The sequence below is a fragment of the Nanorana parkeri genome, unplaced genomic scaffold, assembly GCF_000935625.1.
Source record: "Nanorana parkeri isolate BGI_ZX_2015 unplaced genomic scaffold, ASM93562v1 scaffold994, whole genome shotgun sequence".
NCBI lineage: Eukaryota > Metazoa > Chordata > Amphibia > Anura > Dicroglossidae > Nanorana > Nanorana parkeri.
The window spans coordinates 212094-238811 of NW_017307262.1; the positions used below are offsets into that span (position 1 = coordinate 212094).

The 26718-nt window shown below is 46.2% G+C and overlaps 1 protein-coding gene across 1 annotated transcript in view; it reads left to right on the top strand.

Annotated features, from left to right (window-relative positions):
• The first annotated feature begins 14933 nt into the window (after positions 1 to 14933).
• RNF222 (ring finger protein 222) overlaps positions 14934 to 26718 on the top strand; it is a 13490-nt gene continuing 1705 nt past the window's right edge. Inside the window, exon 1 of the mRNA XM_018566979.1 lies at positions 14934 to 14960. The gene's annotated coding sequence lies outside the window, so the exon portion shown is untranslated. The remainder of the gene's footprint in view (positions 14961 to 26718) is intronic.

Genomic DNA, 26718 nt, shown 5'->3' on the forward strand with positions numbered 1-26718 from the left:
CTTCCTGTGATATGTTAATTCCTTTACTGCTCATTGGGGGCAGCTCTGTGACCCAAATTGATGCCTGGAGGGCGGTGACAGAGCACAATGTGTGCAAACTCCCGGCCAGAGCTCGGCATTGCTCATTTTGGTGCAGAATCTCGGACTCAGGAATGAATTGGAGGGGGCGATGATAATGTGCAAAGAACATGCGGCGATAGGCGTACTTAAAGGAGAACTATGAGGTGGGTGCTTTTCACTCACCTCATAGTTCTAGCCGACCTGTGACAATGAGACTGTCACAGGTCGGCTCAGTAGATCGGGAGGTGAGCGAACACATACCGGCGCTTGCTCACTTCTCGATCCTGTCACAGCTCTCTGCCGTGACAGGGGAGGGGCTGGATTCCCCCTCCCCGCTCCGATCCGCCAGCGCTGACTGGCGGAACGGACGGGGGATGGGGCGGGTACAGCTGGCTCTGCCTCTAGATAGGCAGAGCCAGCTGTCAGTCACGCAGCTGGGCAGATCCAGACATCATTATCGGGATGTAGCTCGCGGTATACTGAGCTTAGGGTGACGGGAGGACGCTAGTTTGTGTCCTCCCGTTACCCTAAGGAGAACTATGGGGAAAAGCCCTGACCCCATCGTTCTACTTTAAGGTCTTGTTCACACCAAGCGCGTTCCAGGAGCAGAGCAGTTACAGCTGCGTCCAATGTATTCCAATGGTATTTTGGGCTCTAGTTCACACCGCAGCGTTCAGTTCCAGAGCATGTAAAAAATTGCAGAAAGCCCTATTTTACCTGCTCGAGAACGCATGCAAATGCATCAAAAACGCATGCAAACGCCCTTGAACCCACTAAAAGCCCATTCTAAAAAAATATATATTCATTTTTTTTTTTGACTAAAAACGGCCCAGAATGCATCAAAAACGCTGCAAAAACGCGGCACAACCCACTGCACTGCGTGTGCAGAAACTCGTGCAGATCTGGTCTGCATTTGGTGTGAATAAGCCCTAAAGGTGGAAAATTACGTATATAATGAACACAGCAGTTTTTTAATTTTTTTTTATTTTCATAGTTTTATTACCTGTTGATCCCGCCAGTAGATCTGTTATTTTTTCACATCCTGTAGCAAGCCAAGCTGTCCAGCAAAAGTGACAGTTACAGTATCGGGGTTGTCATATAACACCCGGGATGGGAAATCCTAAACTTCCCATTTGTCACCAGAACAGGAAGCGAGGAGAAATCATCCAAATGGAGGATACCTGTCCTGCTGACATCAGAGGGGGTTGTCCCTCACTTGGGAGAGATTTGCATTCACGTCTTGTTGTGTCTCTGGGACAGGAAGTGAACATAAAAAAAAAAAAGGTTTCTGACACCAAAACTAAATTAACTAGAGATACATTTTAAGTGTGATCTGATTGGCTGCTCTGCACAGGTCAATGGACTTTTTTTTTTTTGGCAGTCCCACAATATCCTCAAATTTCCATTAACCCCTTCAGAGGATATGGGGGGGGAAAAAATCCTCGTCCTCCCGAGCGCTGCCCCCCTAGACAAATAATTTCCCACGGCTGAGCGGGGGCGCCCAGAGCCTCTCCCAGAATGCTTTGTTTCCTGGCGGAGTTCTCAGGACTCGTACAACAAAAGTCCTATAATAGCACCATTCACGGCAGACGGGGCTGTGTGTGCCTACATGGGGCTCCTCAATACAACGGCCCGCCGGCCGGAGACAGAGACAGTTGACACAGTGAAGAGAAAGTTCTCACCCGGCTTACGCCTCTCCGCCAGACAGCGCCACCCATCCCACCCGCACGCACGCGGCGCAGGAGTCTAAAATCTCCTCTGCGTAATATATATATATATGAAAAAAATGTGACCGCGTATTCTGAGTAGGGTTGTCACCTTTTCTTCATGCGAAACCCGAACATTCTAGCGACGCACTGACATTTTTGGGGAGAATGAGCCGTGGCTTATTCACATATAAATATCACAGTTGTGACTATATTCAGTGGGGGGTCAGTAGCTCCTGTCCCTGTCTGCCTGACATCTTGTGTCCGGGTTTCTGCTGCCATGAAACCCGGACACAGCATTCAAAACCCGGACTGTCCGGGTGAATCCTGGCCAGGTGACAACCCTAATTCTGAGCATGCTGTTATTTGTAGAAGGAGGCAACTTCAGCGCCCCAGCTGTGGTGGAACTACAGATGCCATCATGCCTCTGCCTTTGGGAGTCATGTCTGTGGCTGTCAGTGTTGCAATGCCTCATGGGACTTGTAGTTCCACAACAGCTAGGGTGCCGAGGTTGCCTACCCCTGGTCTAAGGGGTCCAATCTCTGTCTCCCAGTGCTGAAACGCCATGTACTGCGCCTACTCTTCACCTGGAACACCAGACAGTCATGAGTGTTGTCACACAAACAAACAGGTTGACGTTTTGTTGATCGCTCCTGCTCTCTGTCAGTTCTGTGGTCGGTACCGCCCAGTCAGCTATCAGCTTTAAGTCAACCTAGAATAAGTCATGTGTAATTGTAACAGTTCCAGGTATTTATTACCTCTCACAGAGATCACATGACTCCCCCATGACAATGCCTTTATCTGCTTTCCCCCTTCCCGAAGGACGGCACCATCTTTGTTCAGGCATCCTCCAATGTCACCATCTACTTCCTGGACTGAGATCTGGGCTCAGAGATGACACAATTATGTAAATCCCCGTGTCTGTGCAGTCCTTGGCTGTGTTCACAAATGCCTGAGACAGATCAGCCCCAGCTGCAGCCTCTCACTCTGTGACTTGCTACTATCTCTATCTCTCTCTCTATCGATCCCCCCCTCTCTCTCTCTCTATCAATCTCTCTCTCTCTCTCTCTCTCTATCTCTCTCCCTCTCTCTCTCTATCTCTCTATCAATCTCTCTCTCTCTCTATCTCTCTCTATCTCTCTCCCTCTCTCTCTCTCTATCTCTCTCTATCAATCTCTCTCTCTCTCTCGATCTCCCCCCTCTCTCTATCAATCTCTCTATCGATCCCCCCTCTCGCTCTCTCTCTATCGATCTCTCCCTCTCTCTATCGATCCCCCCTCTCGCTCTCTCTCTATCGATCTCTCCCTCTCTCTCAATCAATCTCTCTCTCCCTCTCTCTCTCTCTATCGATCTCTATCAATCCCCCCTCTCGCTCTCTCTCTATCGATCTCTCCCTCTCTCTCAATCAATCTCTCTCTCCCTCTCTCTCTCTCTATCGATCTCTATCAATCCCCCCTCTCGCTCTCTCTCTATCGATCTCTCTCTCTCTCTCTCTACCGATCTCTCTCTCCCTCTCTCTAAATCAAGCTCTCTCTCTCAATCAATCTCTCTCTCCCTCTCTCAATCAATCTCTCTCGCTCTCTCTCTCAATCAATCCCCCCTCCCGCTCTCTCTCTCTCTATCGATCTCTATCAATCCCCCCTCCCGCTCTCTCTCTCTCTCCCCCTCTCTCTCTGTATCTCTCTCTCTCCCTCTCTCTCTCCTGTATATAGTTGAAGTAATGGTGAAAGTCAGGTCATATTACCGATTTTTTACCAGGAAGCAAAATTCCGTGTGCAGCCTTCGGGGAGGGAAAGGTCTCATTGTGTTTGTTTCCATGGGAACTAAAAAAAACCCCCAGAATTACGAGTAGAATAATCCGCCGAGGTGTCATTCCTTCGTGTCTGATCATTGCTCGCATTCCAACTGTATTTTTTTTCTCTAGCTTTTAAAGATTTGGCGGGGAAAACTCTGATAGCCATCCGGAAAGATTAATTCATACAAATAACAATGTTGGAATGGTTGCGAACACCCACAGCCCCGGTGCTGCAAAGCGAGCACCCCCCCCACACTCAACTGCCATGCGGCCCTCTTTAGGCCCCGTTCCCACTGCACGATATGCAAATCGCGCGTTTGTTGCGCGATTTGCATATTGCGCGACATCGCAAGATTTGCCGCCCGATGTCGCGTTCAAGCTTGCATTGAGCAACCTTGAATCGCGGCTAAATCCGCTCCAAAAAGGGTCCTGTTGTAGCGACACACGACCCGCGACAGCAGGACCCTTTGCCCCATTGGATTGCATTGGAGCGCGATATCGCGCGGTAATTTGCCGCGATATCGCGGGAATTACCGCGCGATAAATCGCTCAATGTGAACGGGGTCTTAATGTAGCAGCACTGAAGTATTCGTTTTGAATGGAGGTGATGGCTTTACATCTCTGAGCCGGCATCTCCGAGTCCAGGAAGTAGATGGTGATGCCTGAACAAAGATGGCGCCAACCTTCTGGAGAGAAAAGCAGATGGCGGCATTGTGGGAGGGAGTCATGTGATCACTGTGAGCGGTAATACATACCTGGAGGGGTCACATGACACACAATACGCCGCACTTATCATGGAATCATATATTGAATGTTAGCTCTGCTGCCAATACAACATTGCAGATTCCGGATACAACAACACTTCCTGGAAATTATATTATTTTGTATATTTCGGCTTCTATCTTTTACTCTCCACTTTCCTCTTCCTTCCCGGCTGTTGTTGTTTGGCAGACGGAGAAATCTGGTGGGAGTTCACTGTGAGGAAGGAGGGGCGGACAGACACCCTAATTGTAGTGATTTAGAAGTGTGAGAGACACCGGAGCCCAAACAATGCCGCCATTGTGTCTGATGTTCTGTCTGGGTCATTATCCGGCATCGCAAGTCAAACATTTATAGATACACCGATCAGCCATAACATTATGACCGCTGACAGGTGAAGGGAATAACATTGGTTACAATGGCACCTGATACAATGACACCTGGAGTTGGGGGGATATATTGGGCAGCAAGTGAACATCTTGTCCCTGAAGTTGATGTGTTGGAAACAGAAACAATGGACAAGTGTGAGGATTTGAGGGACTTTGACAAGGGCCGAATGGTGATGTCTAGACGACTGGATCAGAGAAACTCCAAAACTGCAGCTCCTGAGGAATGTTCCCGGTCAGTAGTGGTCAGGACCGACCAAAAGTGGTCCAAGGAAGGGAAGCTGGTGAACCGGTGCCAGGGTGATGGACGGCCAAGGCTCATTGATGGAGGTGGGGAGGGAAGTCTGGCCCGTGTAGTCCGATCCAATAGGAGAGATACTGGAGATCAGATTGCTGATAAAGTGAATGTTGGTTCTGATAGAAAGTTGTCTGAACACACAGAGCATCGCAGGTTGTTGCGTACGGGGCTGTGTAGCCGCAGAGCGGTCAGGGTGCCCATGCTGACCCGTGTCCACCACCAAAAGTGCCTACAATGGGCACATGAGCATCAGAACTGGACCACGTAGCAGTGGAAGAAGATGGCCTGGTCTGATGAATCACGTTTTCTTTTACATCATGTGGATGGCCGGGTGTGTGTGTCACTTACCTGGGGAAGAGATGGCACCAGGATGCATTATGGGAAGAAGGCAAGCCGGCGGAGGCAGTGTGATGATTTGGGCAATGTTCTGCTGGGAAACCTCGGGTCCTGCCATTCATGTGGATGTAACTTTGACACCGACCACCGACCTAAACATTGTTCCTGACCAAGTACCCCCCTTCATGGAAACGGTATTCCCTGATGGCAGTGGCCTCTTTAATGCGCCCTGCCACACTGCAAACATTTTTGAAGAATGGTTTGAGAAACAACGAGTTCGAGAAATACAACTGCCTAAAATATAAGAAGAAAATGAATGCGGCCGACATATCTGAGGCTAGTAATCTGTGAAACAATCATTTGTTTGTTCTGGGGTTTTATTTACACCTTTAATTTTGGTAGAACTCATGGTTCTGCAGGAGATGGAGATCCACCAATAAGAATTTGTCCAAAATCCATTCCTACAATCTCTACTGTAGTTCACTTAGAGATAGTTTTGTGTCTGATGCTGCCATCTAGTGGTCACATGCTGCACATGCAGCTGCATCAGAGTTACATGTGAGATGTCTTATGCACATGCTTTTTCTTGTGTGTTTCCGGTTCACGTGTGCTTAATCCCAAACACCAACACAGAGGCAAGGGCCTCTGGCACTCAATGTGCATTCACGTGCATTCATGTGCGTTTGTGTGCATTTTTGTTGCCCCTGCTGCACTTCAGCCCATTCATTTCAATGGGCTGCTGCACATGCGACAAGCGTGGCAGAGAAGCTCATGCAGCATTTTCAGCTGAGAGCTTTCTGCTTTTTTTTTTGCAAATAAAAAGGTTACATAAAATTAGGGCTGTGCAAATTAACGATTAATTTCTCGATTAATCGTTAATCTTTTTTTGATCTATCTATTTTTGATCTATTAAAAATGTTTTGATCGCTAATGAAAATACTCACCTCTCCGCCGACTTCCGGGAGTCCCGTCGAAGATCCGGTGACATCACGGACATCGACGTCACCGGACTCCTCCCCCCTTCCCCAAGTGGCTCCGTCGGCTAACGAAGGGAAGGTGGAGGAGTCCGGTGAAGTCCATGTCCCCAAGTGGCTCCGTCGGCTAACGAAGGGAAGGGGGGAGGAGTCCGGTGACGTCGATGTCCTCAAGTGGCACCGTCGGCTAACGAAGGGAAGGGGGAGGAGTCCGGTGACGTCGATGTCCGTGACGTCACCGGACTCCTCCCCTCTTTCCTTCGTTAGCCGACGGAGCAACTTAAGCCGGTGAGTTTGCCCAAGAAACTTTCTGCACGAGCGCCAGCCAAGGCATTGGCCTATACACATACAGCACAGCAATGAAGTAATAAAATGAACTAGGATCACACTAATCCAGCACTTTATTATTCTGAGTTGCCCCACTCAAGCGGCGGCCATATTGAGTGGGGCACGTGAGATTAATAACGTGCTGGATTAGTGTGATCCTAGTTCATTTTATTACTTCATTGCTGTGCTGTATGTGTATAGGGAAATGTAGTTTGATCTGTGCGTTATAATTAATCGAAATTAATCGATTAAAAAAAATTTCTATTAATCGAACACGAAAATCTTAATCAGTAACAGTCCTAATAAAATGGTTGGAAGAAGTAAACAAAGAAAAAAATGTGAAGGGAATAAAGGAGGTCATAAAAACGAATTTGGGTTAATTAAGGGTTAATGTTACTTTATAAAAGTTCATTTTTTATTATTATTTACACATACGAGTAAATAATGAATAAAAGCTTCCAATTATGAATGGATGCAGAGCAGGACAGAGATGGTAAAATCACAGCTCAGTTCTGCAGATTCCACTTGGGGAAGGTGGCTCACCCCTGCCCTAGAACCTGTCCACACACTGTGTGTAGGGAAAGGGCTTTTGGATGATGTAGTTCTGGGGGTGTACCTATGTCTAAAGGTACCGGCCTCCAAGCAGCTGCCCTTCCACATGCATAGATTGATTCCTTTCCCTGCTACCAGAAACCCTGTGCTGACTGTTACATTACTCACAGCTTTTTCCGTGGACTACAAAACTCCCCATTTTATGGAGATTAATAGGAGTGGGTTCTTGTAGTCCCAACACACTTTTTGTCCAAGGGTAACAACGTTGCTGTTAGAGGGGGGTGCTCTGTAGCCTCAATGCAGTTCCTGTCCTAAAGTGACAACGTTGTTGCCTCATAGATACAGTACAGTGAGTGAGTGTTGTCACTCTAGGACAGAAAGTGTGTTAGGACTACAAAACACACACACACCCCTCTAGCATTGTCACCCTGAGACAATGTGTTACAGGCAGGATCATCAAGTGAAAATAAAGGAAAAGAAGACAGAAAACGAATGCAGTATGTATATATGAATTCTAAAAGCCTTGACTTTATCTATGCCTACACGTAAAGCATTGGAGTAACCATTTAATATGTTACAGTCCACTCTCACAACAATATATCATGTTAGTGGCCAACATCACAAGTTGTCAATCAGTACCAAGTGAGCTTGCATCTAAAACTGGATACAGAGGTTACTCCGAGCATGAAGACATTACTTAAATACATTCCTCAAGAACCATAAGGGATATAAATCCACTTTGTGAGCACCAAATGCCTCTGCAATCCCAGTCATTACCTTGTAAAAGTGGCAGTGACATCATCATTGTGCTGTACATTGCCTGAGCAGAGAGCAGAGCTGTGGGGGGGGGGGGGGGGGGAATATAAATATATTCTCATATGTGTGTGTGTATATATACGCACGCACGCACGCACGCACGCACGCACGTACACACAAATATATCTATATATATACACATACATACATAGGAGCGGGTGTGCCTGCAGGAGTGGCAGTGCTGGTGGAGGGAGCAGTGCCGCCCGCCCCAGTAATAATATTAATTGTTTCCGCCCTATGGAATCTGCCACTGGCCATGCCGGCGTCGCCCGGGGCACATGCCCCCCCTAGCTTCAGCACTGCCCCCAACCACCCCCGTGCCTCCCCTTCCCCCACACTGAGCCACTCTTACCCGTCTTCTCCCCACGTTTTCTATGTCCTGCAGCCTGCTCAGACCGGGTACTGACGAGATGCCCCGCATTCCTTGTGACAGTGACGCTGCTTGAGTCAGTGAGAGGCAGCCCCGGAGCCTCCGTTCCGCTTCAACAACGGCCCAGCCTGCACACCATCAGAGGGGCCCGGGGACCACCAAAATTTACAGCGGACCACCAGTGGTTGGCGACCGCTGCTCTAGGATGCCTGCAGAAAACTACAGTGGGGGGCGGTGGGTGGAGATCAGACCAGTCACCCTGCACAAGGAGAGAGCAGCAGTGAGCGGTCTTTATTACAGGAGGGGGCGGAGACCAGACCAGTCACCCGGCACAAGGAGAGATTAGCAGCAGTGAGTGGTCTTTATTACAGGAAGCTCCGAGTCTCACACTGGATTACTGCACAGACCTGGAAGAAATACACAAAGCTCCCCAAGAAGAACACACATGACTCTGCATGTGGACAATATTTGCTGATCCCGGAGTTCGGGGGGATGCATTTGATCCGGGTTTTTCTGTGTAGGTGATAGGCTCTCTCTAAAAACAGATCCAGTTATCTTCCACAGACCTCCCATGTTCTCTGCTCCTCTGACCTCCGGCTGACTCACATTTGCATCTTATCATCAGGAATGGATTTTACGATGAGAAAACACAGAACATTGTTTGATAAACACATTCAATGTCTCTTTTATATGTCCCCAAACACAGTTCATTCTCCGGGAATATTTCCATTCTGTTATCAGCGGTCACCGATTATCGGCCATTCACATCTACATTTATTTAAAGGGGTCCGCGCACACCCATTGGATATCTAGGGGTTGAGCGGATCACTGGGCCACTTCCAAGATCCACCCGACTCGGGACAACTTGGACGCACGGGGGCAGCTAATGAATTATGTGGCTGATCAGTGCACCTAAACCCAAGAACAAAATGCCATGTATTGCCGCTCACCCGTCCTTAGATGTTGCGGCTGCATTAGTTTTCTTTATTCTTAGACAGCTGTTTCCCCATTGTTCTCACCTGGTGCTCCTGCTAGTAAGCCTGGGCACACACCTCACAACCATCGCAAGACTTTTGTCTTGCGATGGTTGTAAGGTACTTAAAAATACGTACAATCTGCCTATCTTGGACAGGCAGATCGTACTTGCGATGATCGCAAGCCGCGCCCCCTGAGGGGCGGGCTTCCGATGACCGCAATGCCGTACGGGCAGTGTGCGCTTGCGCACACCGGCCCGTCCGGCTTTTATCTTACGGACATGCTACACACCCGCCGAACGATGCTCGGCGGGTTTTTGAACATGTTCGTAAGTTTAAAGTCGTGCGACCTTACAGTAGTAGAGGTCACACGGCTTCCACTAACCTTACGATAATCGTACGATCGCGGGATTTCCCGCGATGATTGTACGATTATCGCAAGGTGTGTGGGGACCTTAACACTTCCTGTCCGAGGGTGACAATGCTCACTGTGCTGGATCTATAGAGAAGCAACGTTGTCACCCTAGGACAGGAAATGTGTTAGGACTCTTCTCCATTTTACAGTGGGGAGTCATTCTGTAGTTCTCAGAGAGAACTGATAATAGTGTAGCACAGGCAGAGAGCACAGGAATCAGCTCACTGGATTTCTGGCAGGTATTTTTTGGAACAGATATAACAAAACGCTTATATAACAGATCAAAAGGGGGGCAAATAAGGGAATTTGGGGCTTACAGACCCCTTAGCTTATCTTTTTTTAACAAAATTGAAGAGAACCTGACATTAAAATTCACACTGCCGACAGCGCGTCCTGAGGTGGGGGCGACACCCGGTGCTGGTACCGGGTGACACCCCGCTATGATGTCATCGTGCATGAGCGTGATGATGTCACGTCTGGTACCGCTGTTACCCGCTAGCAGCCGTCTTGGTAATGGACGTCTGCAGAGAGAGGAGGAGACGTCACCCGGCGGAATAAGGTATGGCAACGGGTCCCCTCCTCTCTCCTGACACTGTTGGGCTCTCGGTCCTCGACCGAGTGCCCGACTTTTCAGAGGGGGGTGACACAGCACTCCCCTTGTGACGCCACTGACTGTAGACCACATCAGCATTACCAAAATACAGAAATACCCCAACTTCCAAGTCGGGGCAGCCTAGGTCACATGGCCTATGACTGCCAATCGCTGGTGAAGACAGTGTATTGTGTCCAATCAGGAGTGGGAGAAAATTATAAAAATGGCGGCCCCCATATATATATATTATTGCAAGATGTACATAAAACCCAGTGAGGGGGATTTATCAAAACTGGAGCAGCTGTGCATGGCGACCAATCAGCTTCTCTCTTCAGTTTGTTCAGTTAAGATTTGAAAAAGAAAGAGCAAAGCTGATTGGTTGCCATGCACAGCTGATAAATCCCCCTTTTTTGGAGAAATGACCTGAGAGATGACATGTACTTTACCCAATCCCGGACCAGAGTGTCCCAGACCAGACCATCCAAAATCCGCTTCATAACACAGACAAGTTTCTGATCCTCTCAAAAAAAAAATAAACCTTTAAAATGATTTGATGTGTATTTATCCTATAATACGGAGAAGAGTATCTGGTGTCACATCAACAATGACCCCGTTTCATGTTTGGTTACATTGCAGAGAATGGAATGAGATCTGGTGGTCATGATGGCCAAATCTGGAAAAGATAACAATGTTATGTGTGTGGAATGCTAATAAATGGGTCGGGTGTAATAAAGAATAACAAAAAATATTCCACTTCAGCAGAATTGGAGCTGCACCTCAAAAGAAACACAATTGTTTTCTATATAAACTTCGAGCTATTTATGTTCTCATAATCACGGGGTATGTTTCACATTATGACTAATATTGTTATATAAGTACTCCGTCCCTTTCCATGTAATCTTTCCTAACTCACCTCTCCTTTTCCCTCCCCCTCTACTCCTCTCCTCTAATTTTCCCTTCGCTCCTCCACTCTCATCTATCCTCCTCCCCACTTCTCCTCTCCTCACCTTTCCTCTTCTCCTCTGTCCTCCCCTCTCCACTCTAATCCTCTCCCTACTTCTCAGCACCCAACTCCCCTCCTCTTCTCGCTGCTCCTCTACCCTCTTCTCTCTTCTTTCCTTTCTTTTTATCTCCTCCTCTCTCCTCTTTTCCACCTTTCTCTCCTCTCCCCTGTTCTTACCCCTTCCCCCCCCCCTCCCCTCCTCCTCCCCCCCCTCATCCCACGGCCCACTCATCCTTCCCCCTCCCCTTCTCTCCTCTACTTACCTCCTGCCCTCATCTCTCTCCTATCAATCGCCCCCCCACTCCGTCATCAGTTTTCCTCAACACTCCTCTCTCCTTTTCTCTCCTCTCATCTCCACTTCCTTTCCCCTCCACTCCTATTCTCCCCCACTCCTCTTTTGATTGCTTTCCTCCATTTCCTTTTTTTTCTACCCTTCCCTTTTCGTTTCCTCCCTTTTGCATTTCTTTCTTCCCTTCTTTTTTCTTTCCTCCATTTCTTTTTCTGTCTTGCCTGTTCTTTTCCTATCCTCCATTTCCTTTTTTTCTTTCTTTCTTCCCTTCCTTTTTCTTTTCCTATCCTCCATTTCCTTTTTTTCTTCCCTTCCTTTTTCTTTTCCTATCCTCTATTTCATAGTTACATAGTTACATAGTATTTGAGGTTGAATAACGACATTAGTCCATCAAGTCCAACCTATTAGGATCTCATTCTAGGAGTACCTGTACCCCTGTATATTACGGTCCCTTAAGAAATCGTCCAAAAGTTTCTTGAACAATTCCACATTATTTGCTGAAATCACCGCCTGTGGCAGTGAGTTCCAGACCCTAACTGATCTTACTGTGAAGAACCCCCTTCGCCCCTTGTGCTGGAATTTTTTTTCCACCAATTTTAGGTGATGGCCTCTAGTTTTTGTAACCTTTGTTTCTTTCTTTCTTCCCTTCCTTTTTCTTTCCTCCATTTCTTTTTCTTTCTTCCCTTCCCTTTTCTTTCTTTTCCTTTCCTCCTTTCTTCTTCCCCTGCCCTTTTCTTGCCTTACCTCTTTCCTTTCCCTATCACTTTCCTTTCCTCCCCCTCACTTCCTTTTTCTTTCTTTTCCTTCCCAGTTTATAATCTCACAGAGGGAAAGCTTTACATTTCCACAAACATCTTCAGAATGGATGAAATAAATGAATTTTCCAGATGCCATTGTGTAACTATGTTGCCTGGTTGATCATTGCACACCCTGATATATGTATGCTGGGCACAGTCCTGCTAGTCCTGTATGGTCCCTAGCACCGGTCTGGCAGGGTCATGTGTGTTGTGTGTAGGTAGTAATTATAATGATGTATTACAGAGGAACAGGTGAGTCAGAAGCATCTTTTGTAGGTTAGGTGGGTGAGGGAGATGCTATGTGATAATAAACCCCATGGCTGACCACACCTCTGTTACCTTGGAATAGGTGGAGCCTCGGGACTGACAAATATCTCAGAACTTTCCCAGAGGTGAGGACTTGTTGGTCTTCATCCCTGGAGAGGATACGACATACAACAGCCGGAGAGTGGAGGCTCCAGCCACAGCAAAGCAGCTGGTAAGAAAGATATAACCAGCTCAGACATGAGATTTTAAAGGGATCCTGTGAGGATGGACATATGGAAGTGGCCGTGCTGACTTATTTTAAAGGTGAAGGTTCCACAGTTGTCATTCTGACCCTGGCTTGACTGCCTTGGCCCTATTGAAGAGTATCCCCCGTACAACATAGGGCCAATAGTTAGGGGGTCAGGAGTGTGTTACATACAACATAGCATAGAGTGCAGTGCTCAGGAATATGGTATCCTAGTGTCTCATATATTATTATTATTTACAGTATTTGTTATTATTATTATTGTTGTTGTTATTATTATTTACCGTATTTATTATTATTATTATTTACAGTATTTGTTACTATTAATATTTACAGTATTTTATTATTATTATTATTTACAGTATTTGTTATTAATATTTACAGTATTTATTATTATTATTATGATAATACAGGATTTATAGTGTGCCGTCAGTTCCAGCAGCACTATAATAAAAGCAGGCAGTACAGTTACCATACATTTCAATACAGGAGGGTTAGGAGGGCCCCGCTCATGAGAGCTTACAATCTAGTATATTGGTGGTCAGTGGGAGACAGTCAGTTATCTAGAACAAGCATGCAGCCAGTGAAGTGTGAATTGTTCCAGGTCAGCGATATGCAAGCAGTGAATCCAGGATTAGAACAGCAGCTTCTAGAAAATCCTGGAAAAAAACAGATTCCATATCTCTTTCTTCAAAGTGTATGTCCAGACACCATTGTTGTCAGAAGGTGGGTGCGGGGGGGGGGGGGGGACCGGCGGCATACCTCATCCCGCCGGGTGAACCTCCCCTCCTCTCTCTGCTGGCTTCCATCACCAAGATGGCTGCCGGCAGGCGTCAATTCGACGCATGCGCGATGATGTGATCTCCGCTCTGGGTATCACCTGGCCTCGGGACGCCCCTGCCAGACACTACCCTCATTTACCCCAAACCTCCCTTTTCGCCCCCTTATAGATTATGTCAGAGCATTGTTTCTGTCTTTTATTTTGTCCCTGAATGTATTACTCTCTGTGACATCATCACCAGACTTGTACAATTCTTGCAGGGGAAGCTGCCGGGAGGTCAGCTCCTATTGACGTAGGTACACGCCTAGAACTACATCTCCCAAGAGCCCTTTCCTTAGGCACAGTGTGTGGACAGGTTTTAGGGCAGGTTAACACCTTTTTACGGACCAGATCTGGTGTGAACTTGCCCGCAGTTCCAGTGCATTCCAGACCAGACAAAATGAGACGAGCAGTATTTTTCTGGTCTGGAACGGACTGCGCTGGTGTGAACAGAGGCCAGAAAGAGCATAGGGATACGTTAGGGTGCATTTTGGATCCAGAAACAATCTAGTCTGGTCTGGAGGTAATCTGGATGTGGTGTGAATGGGCCCTGAGGGAGTCAAGAAAGCAGGGAAAGAAATCAATACATGCATGTGCAGAGGAAGTTATCAGCTCATGTGCACAGGACGTTATCAGCTCATGTGCACAGGACGTTATCAGCTCATGTGCAGAGGAATTTATCAGCTCATGTGCACATGAAGTTATCAGCTCACCAGATTTCTGACGGGATCAACAGATATTTTTTGCATATATTAAACAGATATGACAAAACACTTCCAATGGTGTATTTAATAGACCAAAAGGGAGGAAATAAGAGAAGGTCATTGTTCGGGTTTTACATACACTTTTATATCTGCTCTCTGATTACAATTCCACTCATACCTTATTGTATCAAATATTACATTGTGTCTTCTGCATTAGGCAACCTCTGATAATGAGATGTGAGGGAGCCTCTTGTGAAAGATTGCAGTGATATGATGTGTTTGAAGTGCGAGCACTTCAAGGACTGCGCCTTAGGATGATATATTTGATCTGTGTTGTTATTTAGACTGCTGTCAGAAACCCTCCTCCTGAGGAACCACCGAGATAAGGTCTATTAGCCTCCCAGAGAATCAGAGCCTGACTGATAGAGGGATCGTGGAACTGTATAACGCAATCACTGTGCAGCAATACAAAGAAGGTCACGCAGCCTGCATATTGAATGAGCAATTACGTCTGCTGCCCGAATACACAGATTGACAAACTATGTACAGAAGTAAAGTGAATGAAAACATTAGCACTCACTGAGATGATTATGTAAAGTGAATGCAAGGGCAAGCTTTTGTTTTTTTGGCTCTAGATGGGGTAGTGAAGGGTTTTTATTATTGTTTATGGGCCTGCTAGGTGAGATTCACCCTTCCAATTTGCCTTGGTGACCAATGTCTGTTAAACAGGGAGTGATGGAACATCCAAAAACTTAGAGCTGTCACCAGAACAAGAGCTGAGGGGAAATCTGCCAACAGGGACACTTGTTCCGGTGACAACTGTCTAAGAGCTTGTTCGCTCCATATACAGTGTGTTCCAGTACGACTCACTGCTGGAACGCACTGTATCGCATCCTGGCCAGCTCCATGCATTCTGGGGCGGGAGGGGGTGTGCCAGTGCATTGAAGTCAATGGCACCGCAGCCACGGTCACCCTGCCCCACAGTGTGATTGCTCTCACCAGAACGCGTGGCACATCAATGCCTGTCTCCGGTCCAGTGTGATCAGCAAAAATAATTACAGCATAGCATGCAGAGTGCAGGGGCCAGGAGTATGTAGACTTGTGCGCCATCAAAAAAATCGTTCCGTTCCGGAATATCCGTTATTTCATAATTCGTGTCCGAAACTCAATTCGGATTCGTACGAAATACGAATTTTCGTTAGTTTCGGCAAATTTTCGTAACTTTACGAACATTCGTTATGATGAAGTTAAAAAGCAAAAATATCTTTGTTAATATTGGAGTCGATGTGGTAGTTGTCTTTTTATCCGAAATACGAATTCCGTTAACGGATTCCGCATCCGAATTTCGTATTTCGGATTTAAAAAAACTACCATCAACTCCAATATAAATGTACTTTGCTTTTTACCTTCAATATAACGAATGTTCGTAACGGAACGAAATTCCGTCAACGGAATTTCGTATTTCCTGCCTGTGTATTGTAATGCAACTCTCAGCAGCAGCGGATCCGTATTTCGGATTTAAAAAAAAATCTTGTCATGTTGTTCAACCTCATTTACAGGGGTAATATTAGTTCCTGTTTCAAAGAAATTCGGATCCGAAATTCGTTAACGGAATTAAAAAAAAATCTTGTCATGTTGTTCAACCTCATTTACAGGGGTAATATTAGTTCCTGTTTCAAAGAAATTCGGATCCGAAATTCGTTAACGGAATTTCGTATTTCCTGCCTGTGTATTGTAATGCAACTCTCAGCAGCAGCGGATCCGTATTTCGGATTTAAAAAAAAATCTTGTCATGTTGTTCAACCTCATTTACAGGGGTAATATTAGTTCCTGTTTCAAAGAAATTCGGATCCGAAATTCGTTAACGGAATTTCGTATTTCGCATATAATTCGGAAACTGCAATTCGGATTTCCGATGCTTCCAAATTTACGGATTTCAGGAAAATTCGTACGAATTTCGATTCGTAACGAAACGAATCGCACATGTCTAGGAGTATATTGCATACAGTATAGCATGCAGAGTGCAGGGGCCAGGAGTATGTTACATACCGTATAGCATGCAGAGTGCAGGGGCCAGGAGTATGTTACATACAGTATAGCATGAAGAGTGCAGGGGCCAGGAGTATGTTACATACAGCATAGCATGCAGAGTGCAGGGGCCAAGAGTATGTTACATACAGTATAGCATGCAGAGTGCAGGGGCCAAGAGTATGTTACATACAGTATAGCATGCAGAGTGCAGGGGCCAGGAACACTGTATGTATCATATGTTGGTGATCAGTAGGAGGAAAAAAATTCCCTGGGAATGGTGGTCAGTGGAAGGAAGATTGCCCCGCCATTGGTGGTCAGACCAGCAGAATCACCCCGTGTGAACCTCCATGTTTGTACACCAATAGATTGTAACAACGATCGCTCAGCGGCCAGATTGCACTTACATGACTGGCCACCGTCTAGCATTTGTAGGCGTCTGTATTGTGATGCTAATGGTGTCACCTTTCAGCCCATTCACAGGAACTGCCCTTTATAATGCCAATGTAGGATTGGGCAGGACTTGGATACTCCACAGAGATGTCAGAGTGAATGTGTTTGTATATTCCATTGCCTATGCTCATCCTAGCATGACATAACTATACTGTTTAAGAATATGAAATACAAAGCATGACCCAGTGATGGCACATCACACCCATGTAGCATCGGCCTGACTTTTGTATTGCTCTGGGACAGAAGAAAAAAAAATTACTTCAAAGTACCATAGAAGAAAATTAGTAAACAAGTTGTATGAAAGAAGGAGCAACACAGTGGGAGTGGAGCAAAAATAGAGGTTGGGGATGACAAAGGAGAAGCAAAATAAAAAAGTTATAGACAGCAAAAAGCGTGTGAGCGAGAGCGAGAGAAGGAAAGAAGAAAAAGAAAGAAAAAGAAAGAAAGAAAAAAAGAGAGAGAGAGACTTTGCTCAACCTATAATAATTCATCTATTCATAATTAAATGAAAATCTGACACACAGCAAATATTCGATGTAACATAAATATTTGGAAAGACTTTTTGCTGTGTACCGACTCATTTAATTTAAAGTGACACTAAACTCGGGAGTTAAATCAAGTACACTTACTATGAACAACAATGTATCTTATTTGGAGGGCCGTCTTTAATACTGATTGGACCCTGGGCAAACATTTTCTTGGGCCCCCCACTAGCTCCAAACTCGCTCCCGGAATGGACTACAATCTCCATACAAATCAGTAGATTAAACATCAGATTGTAGTCCATCCCAGGAGTGAGCTTGGAGCGGTGACTACTTTACAACACACACAGGGACCATGGGGAACAAGAGTAATCACTCTCCAGATGGAAGGACAGTGTCAGCACCAATTCAGAGATGATTGGAGGATCTACAGCTGAGTGATACACAAATAAGTTACATTGTTGTTAATAGTTAAGGGACTTGGGTGTATTTTGAAGATTTATTTCCTGATTTTCTTGTCACTGTCACTTTAGCTTGGCTGAGCACTACTGGTAGTGAGTTATCTAATAGGCACAATAGGCAGGGAGGTTTAGTGGTTTTAATTTGTTTAATTTGCCAATAAAACGTATTTGAGTTTATAAGAGAGAGAGCAATTAACTGTGGGAGAGTGTGTGTGAGAGAGAGAGAGAGAGAGAAAGAGAGAAGATGGGGGCAGACAGTGAGCAGTGAGATAGAGATGAAGAGACTGGGAAAGTTCTGAAGATCCAGTTGATTCCAGTTCAGTTTTTCAGTATTTGGTCACATATAAATGTTTGCTCGGCTTGTCATGGAATGCTCTTTGGCAATCTGTCCGATCTTTATTGCGCACACAACTCTTATGGCACAGATAAAAGATAGATCTGACAGTACACAATGTCATGATCCAGGTGCAAGAACAGATATTTTCACCGAGATAGGAGACAGAAAGAGACAGATTGTATATCTTCTACTAGCGTGTTATCTGATGTTAAGTACAAAGTGATCCATATCTTGTGCACAGCACACGCTGAGCCATATCAGGAGCTAAATATGTGTTGTGCCCTATGTGGTACATGCAGAGCCATAAGTGTGTTTGTTGTCACTTGTTCTATTCCTAACTCCATCCTTACAAGACTCTCAAAATATATATATTTTTTAATATATATTTAAGAATTGGACCTTTCAGTAGAGTTTTATCATCTCTTTTTTTTTTTTTTGGGATGGGCTCCCAGTGGGGGGGAAGGGTTCCTTTAATATGTTTTTAATAAATTTGGTTTGAACATTGATCAATGGTAAGATAACTAAAAAAAAAGAGGATTGTAAACCCCACGTGCATTGCTTGTACCGAGGATTAAAGTCTGATTAAAGAAAGATTAAAAATGACCCACTTTGTTGAGTTTTCTGCGATGGAATAACATCACCCCTACAGAATCCTTACAATGTGATCCCAAGTCTTGTACAAGTGTCATATAAATGAACATTTATGTGAATGGATCTCATTCCTTATTTTGTTTCCTTTCTCTTCTTCAGGCTTTGATGTAGCCATTCTATCTGATGCGGAATGTTGTGACTTTGTCAGCTGCTATTTAAGAACAAAAGACAAACAGTTGTGTAGGTAAGGCATTCCATGTGGCTACACTTACCCATGGCTGCACCCAATAGCTGCACAGTTCCCATTGGGCACACTGGATACTTCAAGAGGGTGTTGATCCTTAAAGGAGAACTATGGGGTAAATGTTTGTCCCCATAGTTCTCTAGCGTCCTCCCGTGACCCTAAGGTCAGCATATCGCAAGCTACAGCTGGACGTATACTGAGATCGCCGCAGCCGAGACAGATCCCGACATTAGTGTCGAGATTCACCCAGCTGCGTGATTGACAGCTGGCTCTGCCTATCTAAAGGCAGAGCCAGCTGTACCCGCCCCCTCCCCCGTCCGTTCCGCCAGTCAGCGATGGAGGATCGGAGCGGGTAGGGGGGGAATCCCTGCAGGGAGCCGTGAGTGACAGTCTCGGCTCTCTGCAGGGACATGATCGAGAAGTGAGCAAGAGACGGTATGTGTTCGCTCACTTCCCGATCTATGGAGCCGAAGTTTCATTGTCACACTTCGGCTCGAACTATGAGAATGAGTGAAAATCACTCACCTCATAGTTCGCCTTTAACGATGTGACTCCCATTAGAAAACAAGTTTTTCCGAACAAAATTGTACTGATTGACGGCCGGCTTTAGGGTGTCAATTTTCCTCTAACTGGATAGGCTGCGTCCTCATGTATATAAAACGTCAATTTTCCTATTTTAAACAAAAAAAAGCTAGACTGTAAACCTTTCACCTTTTCACTGGAAAAGGAAGGATCCTTTAAGCCTATAGTCAATGTAACTGTCAGTGTAAGCTTGGTGTATTTTTTAGATAATTACTAAAATACTTCCTTCCTGTCAGCTCAGTTCAGGTCAATGAAACTGCACAAAGATCCGGGGATTAGTACATTGATCCAAGTACGGGTCAGAACACCCGATCTGGGCAGAGATAAGCTTTCAGACATAAGGTTAGTGTTTAAGTTTCATGTACTGGCCTTTTATATCACTGGTCTCTAGTGATGGGATAGGCTGCGTCATCATGGATATGAAGGGTCTCAGTGATGTCACTGCTCTCTAGTGATGGGATAGGCTGTGTTCTCATGAATATGAAGGGTCTCGGTGATGTCCCTGGTCTCTAGTGATGGGATATGCTGTATTCTCATGAATATGAAGGGTCTTGGTGATGTCACTGGTCTCTAGTGAATGGATAGGCTGCGTTCTCATGAATATGAAGGGTCTCGGTGATGTCCCTGGTCTCTAGTGATGGGATATGCTGTATTCTCATGAATATGAAGGGTCTTGGTGATGTCACTGGTCTCTAGTGAATGGATAGGCTGCGTTCTCATGAATATGAAGGGTCTCGGTGATGTCCCTGGTCTCTAGTGATGGGATATGCTGTATTCTCATGAATATGAAGGGTCTTGGTGATGTCACTGGTCTCTAGTGAATGGATAGGCTGCGTTCTCATGAATATGAAGGGTCTCAGTGGTGTCACTGGTCTCTAGTGATTGGACAGGCTGCGTTCTCATGAATATGAAGGGTCTCGGTGATGTCACTGGTCTCTAGTGATGTGATAGGCTGTGTTCTCATGAATATGAAGGGTCTCGGTGATGTCACTGGTCTCTGGTGATGGTATAGGCTGCGTTCTCATGAATATGAAGGGTCTCGGTGATGTCCCTGGTCTCTAGTGATGGGATATGCTGTATTCTCATGAATATGAAGGGTCTTGGTGATGTCACTGGTCTCCAGTGATGGGATAGGCAGCGTTCTCATGAATATGAAGGGTCTCGGTGCTGTCACTGGTCTATAGTTATGGGATAGGTTGTATTCTCATGAATATGAAGGGTCTCAGTGATGTCACTGGTCTCTAGTGATCGGATAGGCTGATACACCTGGATTGGGCGATTTTCTGCCACTCTTTGCAAATCCTCTCGAGCTCAGTCATGTTGAATGGGGACCGTCGGTGGACAGCCATTTTCAGGTCTCTCCAGAGATGTTCAATAGGGTTCATGTCAGGGCTCTGGCTGGGCCACTCTAGGACATTCACAGAGTTGCCCCTAAACCACTCCTGTGTTGTCTTGGCTGTATGCTTAGGGTCGTTGTCATGTTGGAAGGTGAACCTGTAGCCCAGTCTGAGGTCCTGAGTGTTGTGGAACAGGTTTTAATTGAGGATATCTCTGTATTTTGCTTTATTCAGCTTTCCCCCAACCCTGACCAGTCTCCCAGTCCCTGCTGCTGAAAAACACCCCCACAACATGATGCTGCCACCATCATGCTTCATGTTGGGATGGTATTGGCCAGGTGATGGGCGTTGCCTGGGTTTCTTCAGACATAACCTTTAGAATTTACGCCGATTGAGGCCAAACCGTTCAATCTTGGCTTTATCAGACCAGAAAATCTTGTTTCTCACAGTCTGAGAGTCCTGCAGGTGCTTTTTTGCAAACTCCAAGCAGGCTTTTATGTGTTTTGCACTGAGGAGAGGCTTCCGTCTAGCCACTCTGCCATAAAGATCGGTGGAGGGCTGCAGTGATAGTTGTCCTTCTGGAATTTTGTCCCTTCTCCACACAGGATCTCTGGAGCTCAGTCAGAGTGATCATCGGGTTCTTGGTCACCTCTCTTACCAAGGTCCTTCTCCCCTGATTGCTTAGTTTGGCCGGGCAACCAGCTCTTGGAAGAGTCCTGGTTGTGCCAAACTTCTTCCATTTGTGAATTATGGAGGCCACTGGGCTCTTGGGAACCTTCAGTGCAGCAGAAATTTTCTTGTAGCCTTCCCCAGATCTGTGCCTTGCAATAATCCTGTCCCTGAGCCCTGCGGGCAGTTCCTTTGACCTCATGGCTTTTGCTCTGATACAGTATGCGTTGTCAGCTGTGAGGCCTTCTATAGAGAGCTGTGCGCCTTTCCAAATCATGTCCAATCAATGTCATGTACCCCAGGTCTACTCCAATCAAGGTGTAGAAACATCTCAGCAACCACATCTTGAACATGTGCAACTCCCTCCCTACCACTACACAAGCTATCCCCCCTTCAGTCTATCATGAATGCAGCTGTAGACTCATCCACCTAACCAACCGCTCAGTGTCTGCAACCCGCCTCTGCCAATCCCTCCACTGGCTTCCATCCCCAGCCCCCTCTGCCAATCCCTCCACTGGCTTCCATCCTCAGCCCTCTCTGCCAATCCCTGCACTGGCTTCCAATAGCCCAAAGGTTAAAATTCAAAATATTAACAACCACTTACAAAGGCATCCACAACTCTGCCCCTGGCTATATCTCAAACCTGGTCTCAAAGTATCACCCTAACCATCCCCTCCGCTCTTCCAAAGACCTCCTGCTTTCCAGCTCCCTCGTCAACGCCGACCATGCTTGCCTCCAGGACTTCTCTAGAGTCTCTCCCATCCTCTGAAACTCTTTACCCCAACCTGTCTTTCTATCTCCCACTCTGACTGCCTTTAGGCGATCTCTTTAGACTCATCTCTTCAGGGAAGCCTATCCCACCTCAAACTAACTGCTCATCCATCACGTTCTCAAACGAGTCATCCCCACACTGCCACCTCCTCATGTATCACTTCCCCCTCCCCTTTTAGATTGTAAGCCCTCAGGGGCAGGGCCCTCCTTACCATCTTGTCTTGAATTATATTGTGATTGTAATGTCTTCCTTATATTGTAAAGCGCTGCGCAAACTGTTGGCGCTCTATAAATCCTGTATAATAATAATAACCATCAAGAGAAACAGGAGGAACCTGAGCTAAATTTAAAGTGTTGTTGCAAAGGGTGTGAATACTTATGCCAATGAGATATTTAGGTTTTTCCTTTATCATGCATATGCAAATTCTGTTTTCACTTTGTCATTATGGAGTATCGAGTGTAGAATAATGAGGGGAAAAAAAAGACTTTAAACAAATGTGGTATCCGGCTGCAACGTAACAAAATTGAAAAAAGTGAAGGGGGTCTGAATACTTACTGAACGCACTGTATATAGTGCCGAAAACTTATCGATTGCTTTACATATCAGACACTCACATCAGTATATTCCTAATAATTTATAGATATAAGCGAGCGCATTAATCAGCAGCAAGGAGAGCCCCTGGCTGCTGTAACAATTGGGAGAGCTCGAACAATTGCCTCCCAGCCTCATGCCAAAGCCACCAGGCAAGAAACAGGTTAAGCAGCCTCCAGTGAATCACGTCAGATGATACCGGACTAGATGAGGAGCAAAATACCTTTTACTCAACACTGAAAACACCCTGCCTTCCTTCCTCCGCAGGCTCACACAGCCCGCTCTTGCCTTTCGATCGCCCAGTACAGCAGAGGCGAATTAACCCGAGAAGACCATTCACTCAACAGGTCCACTTGGAGTCAGCTGCAGTGAAAGGTAAACTCCAGTGTTTGCTGTATTCTCAAGCGACCGCTCTGTAATGTATTTGCTGTTTCTGTCTGCAGCCTTGAAGCCAGCCTCCCTCGTTATACAATGTCAGTTGCCATAAAAGTTATCCAGTGACCAGAAGAAATGACTTACTGCTGGTTAAGCTGGCCATATGCCTATAGATCACCTGCAGACTTTCTATGGTCAGATGGAGAAAGTGCAACAGATTCCTCCATCTACGCTAAACTGTGTGGATGGAGGAATCTCCCGGCTGAGCCAAGTTTCAGTATCTTGCTAGTCGGCCACGCTGGCTCTCAAAATACCTGAACAGTGCCCATTCAATCAGATGGTTCAGGTATTTTGACAGCCAGCGTGGCAGACTAACAAGATACTGAAACTTGGGCCAGTGGGAGATTCCTCCATCCACACTGTTTAGCGTAGATGGAGAATCTGATGCACTTTTACCATCTGACCATAGAAAGTCTGCAGATCATCTATAGGTGTGTCGCCGGCTTTAGGGTGAGAGAGAGCGTAATAAAACAGTTTGAAACAAAATAAACACAGTGCTAATGATGCCTAAAAAATAATATTTAGTGTTATTTTACAGGATTTGTATAGTCAACAGTCTGCGCATATAAAAGGAGACGGTGCCGTAATAATAACAATCAACTTGCAGTTAACAATGTTTCAAAAAAACTTCAAAAATAAAGTGCTCCGCGCCACTTTTATAGGAAAACACCATTTAGTTACTATGGGAAACACAGTGAGGGTGTTCTCCTTTAAGCCCTCATTCACACTAGAAAAGGCCGGCACGTACAGCTCTGTGCTGCGTGCACGGCCGTAGCGGGCAGCTCCCGGGAAGGACAGGTGCTGCGTGTGATTAGTACCTAGCCCCCGTCCTTCTCTGTGAGAGTACGCGGCCGTACGCCGCCTGACGCTGCCCCCTAGTGCAGGTCCGTGCGGGTGTCCCGTCTCGGACGCAGACAGGATCCATCCCGTCAGAGTACGAGTACGGACCCACGCACGGACGTGCAGGACGGGTGAGCGCAGGGCGGCGTACGGCCGCGTATTCCAATAGAGAAAGACGGGCTGCGTACTAATCACACGCAGCACCTGTCCTTCCCGGGAGCTGCCCGATACGGCCGTGCACACAGCACGGAGCTGTACGTGCCGGCCGATTCCGTTCTGAATGAGGTCTTAAGGTGGCGCAGAGCACTTTATTTTTGAAGTTTGGTATGATATGAAATATTGTTCACTGCGGGTTGATTTCTTTTATTTTTTTGGTATCTTTAATACTGTGTTTTTATGTTGTTTCTATTGCTCCGTGATCTTATTGGCACAGCAGCTGATACATTGATACAAGATTAGCACAGAACTTATATAGATAGGAAGAATTAAACTGATATTGAAGCAGGGGCATCCCGAGGCTGGGTATCACCCCACCGTGACGTCATCGCGCTTGCGCGTGACGTCGCTACAGGCGTGATGTGATCGCGCATGCGCAGCCATCTTATGGACGCCTGTTGGTGGCCATCTTGGTGATGGACGCCTGTTCGGTTCTCCTGCACATACAATTTGCGATGCCGATCTGCCCTGGAACAGCTGACAAAGTGTTGGACTTCACCACCTATTGGTGGCTACAAATGGGCGGGATTACGGTAAAATGTGTGATCACGTGACCGGTCACACATTCCACCGCTGTAAAAGTGGGCGGGATTACGTTAAAATGTGTTGCCTCGTCATCAGTCACACTTTCTAACGTAGTCACAAACTTTGATAGAACACAGGCTTACCTATGTTCAACAATGAGTTTAATAGCATAAAGCTTGTTGAGGTGGATCTAAACCCCAACAATTGCCATGCTATTTTCATAAACTTCTGTTTTCACCTTTTGTGAAACCCTCTTGTGTTGTGTTTTTCCCCTCTTCTGATGTCCTGCAGACTCTTTGCATCCAGTTCCTGTCCACATGCACTCCAGCGATGGCTGCATGGCATTTCTCAGGGCGGGTGGTGACATCAGTGGATGGTGCCCATGTAACGTATCTTGAAATGGTCACTTGTAGCCACCATCGGAGGCCCATGTGATAGGGTGACAACACAGGAGAACAGTTAGGAGACAGAAATGAACAGAGCGTTGTCACCCTATAACAGGAAGTGCCCAAGCAAGAAACTTCATGGCGGAATCAACAGGGGTTATTTTAATGAAAGCGGCAGACCCAAAAAAGATTGAAATGACATTAAAGCTGATGTGAGATTTTACTGATTGGCTTTACGTCTACTTTAATGACGAGCAGCTGACCGGTCCTCTCCTCTTGTTTCCCCGAAGTATATCTAATATGAAATGTCGGGTGCCTTGTAGGACAACTGTATTTAAAGAAACACACACACACACAAAGAAGACGTTTGCTTTTCAGTCTTTGTACACAGGTAGAGTCAACAAATGGATCCTCCTATCACTGCCATGAGGAACAGCTCAGGTAATGGCTTGTGCTGAGTGTAAACTCAGATCATACCAGTTGGCGGGAGTTTCTGGGAACTGCGGAAAGCCGGGAGCTGATTGCAACCGAAACAAAAACACATTTTGAGTCACCCGACGTTTCATATTGGATATATTTTGGGGAAACAAGAGGAGAGGGCAGGCCAGCTCTGTTATTGGTTATTCCGTTGATGAAGGCTTTTTGTGTTGTTTGGCATCACATTTTTTGTGCTTTGCTATTACATAAGAGTCACGATACCGAGCACGGGTGTTCCAACACCACGTGCATGTAGGGTTGCCACCTTTTCTTCCAGCGAAACCTGAACACTCTAGCGATGCATGGAAATCTTTAGGGGAGAATGAGTAGTGGCTTATTCATATGTACATAGCGTCACCCATTCATATGTAAATCTCACAGTCGAGACTATTTTCAGTGGGGGGCCAGTAGCCCCTATCTTAATTTTGGTTGCCCCTGTCTGCCTGACATCATGCGCCCGGGTTGCAGCTGCCATGAAACCTGGACACAGCATTCAAAACCCGGACTGTCCGGGTGAATCCTGGAAGGTGGCAACCCTACGTGCAGCTACCTATGCTGGTGAACCGAATATGTCACCACACTGCAGATGCCACAACAATCTTTGTAAATCATAGTTTTAATAGATATAGCAAACCACATAAACACAGGCTATCCCACCACCACCCGCAAGAAACAAATAAGAACCGCACTATATACAAACTGCAAGGGCCAGGGAGCCACAGATCGGGAGAACTCAGGGGTACGGGTCAGGAGTCAGGGTCCAAGGCAGAGACAGGATACTGGTGGGTCAGGGGCCACGGCGAAGACA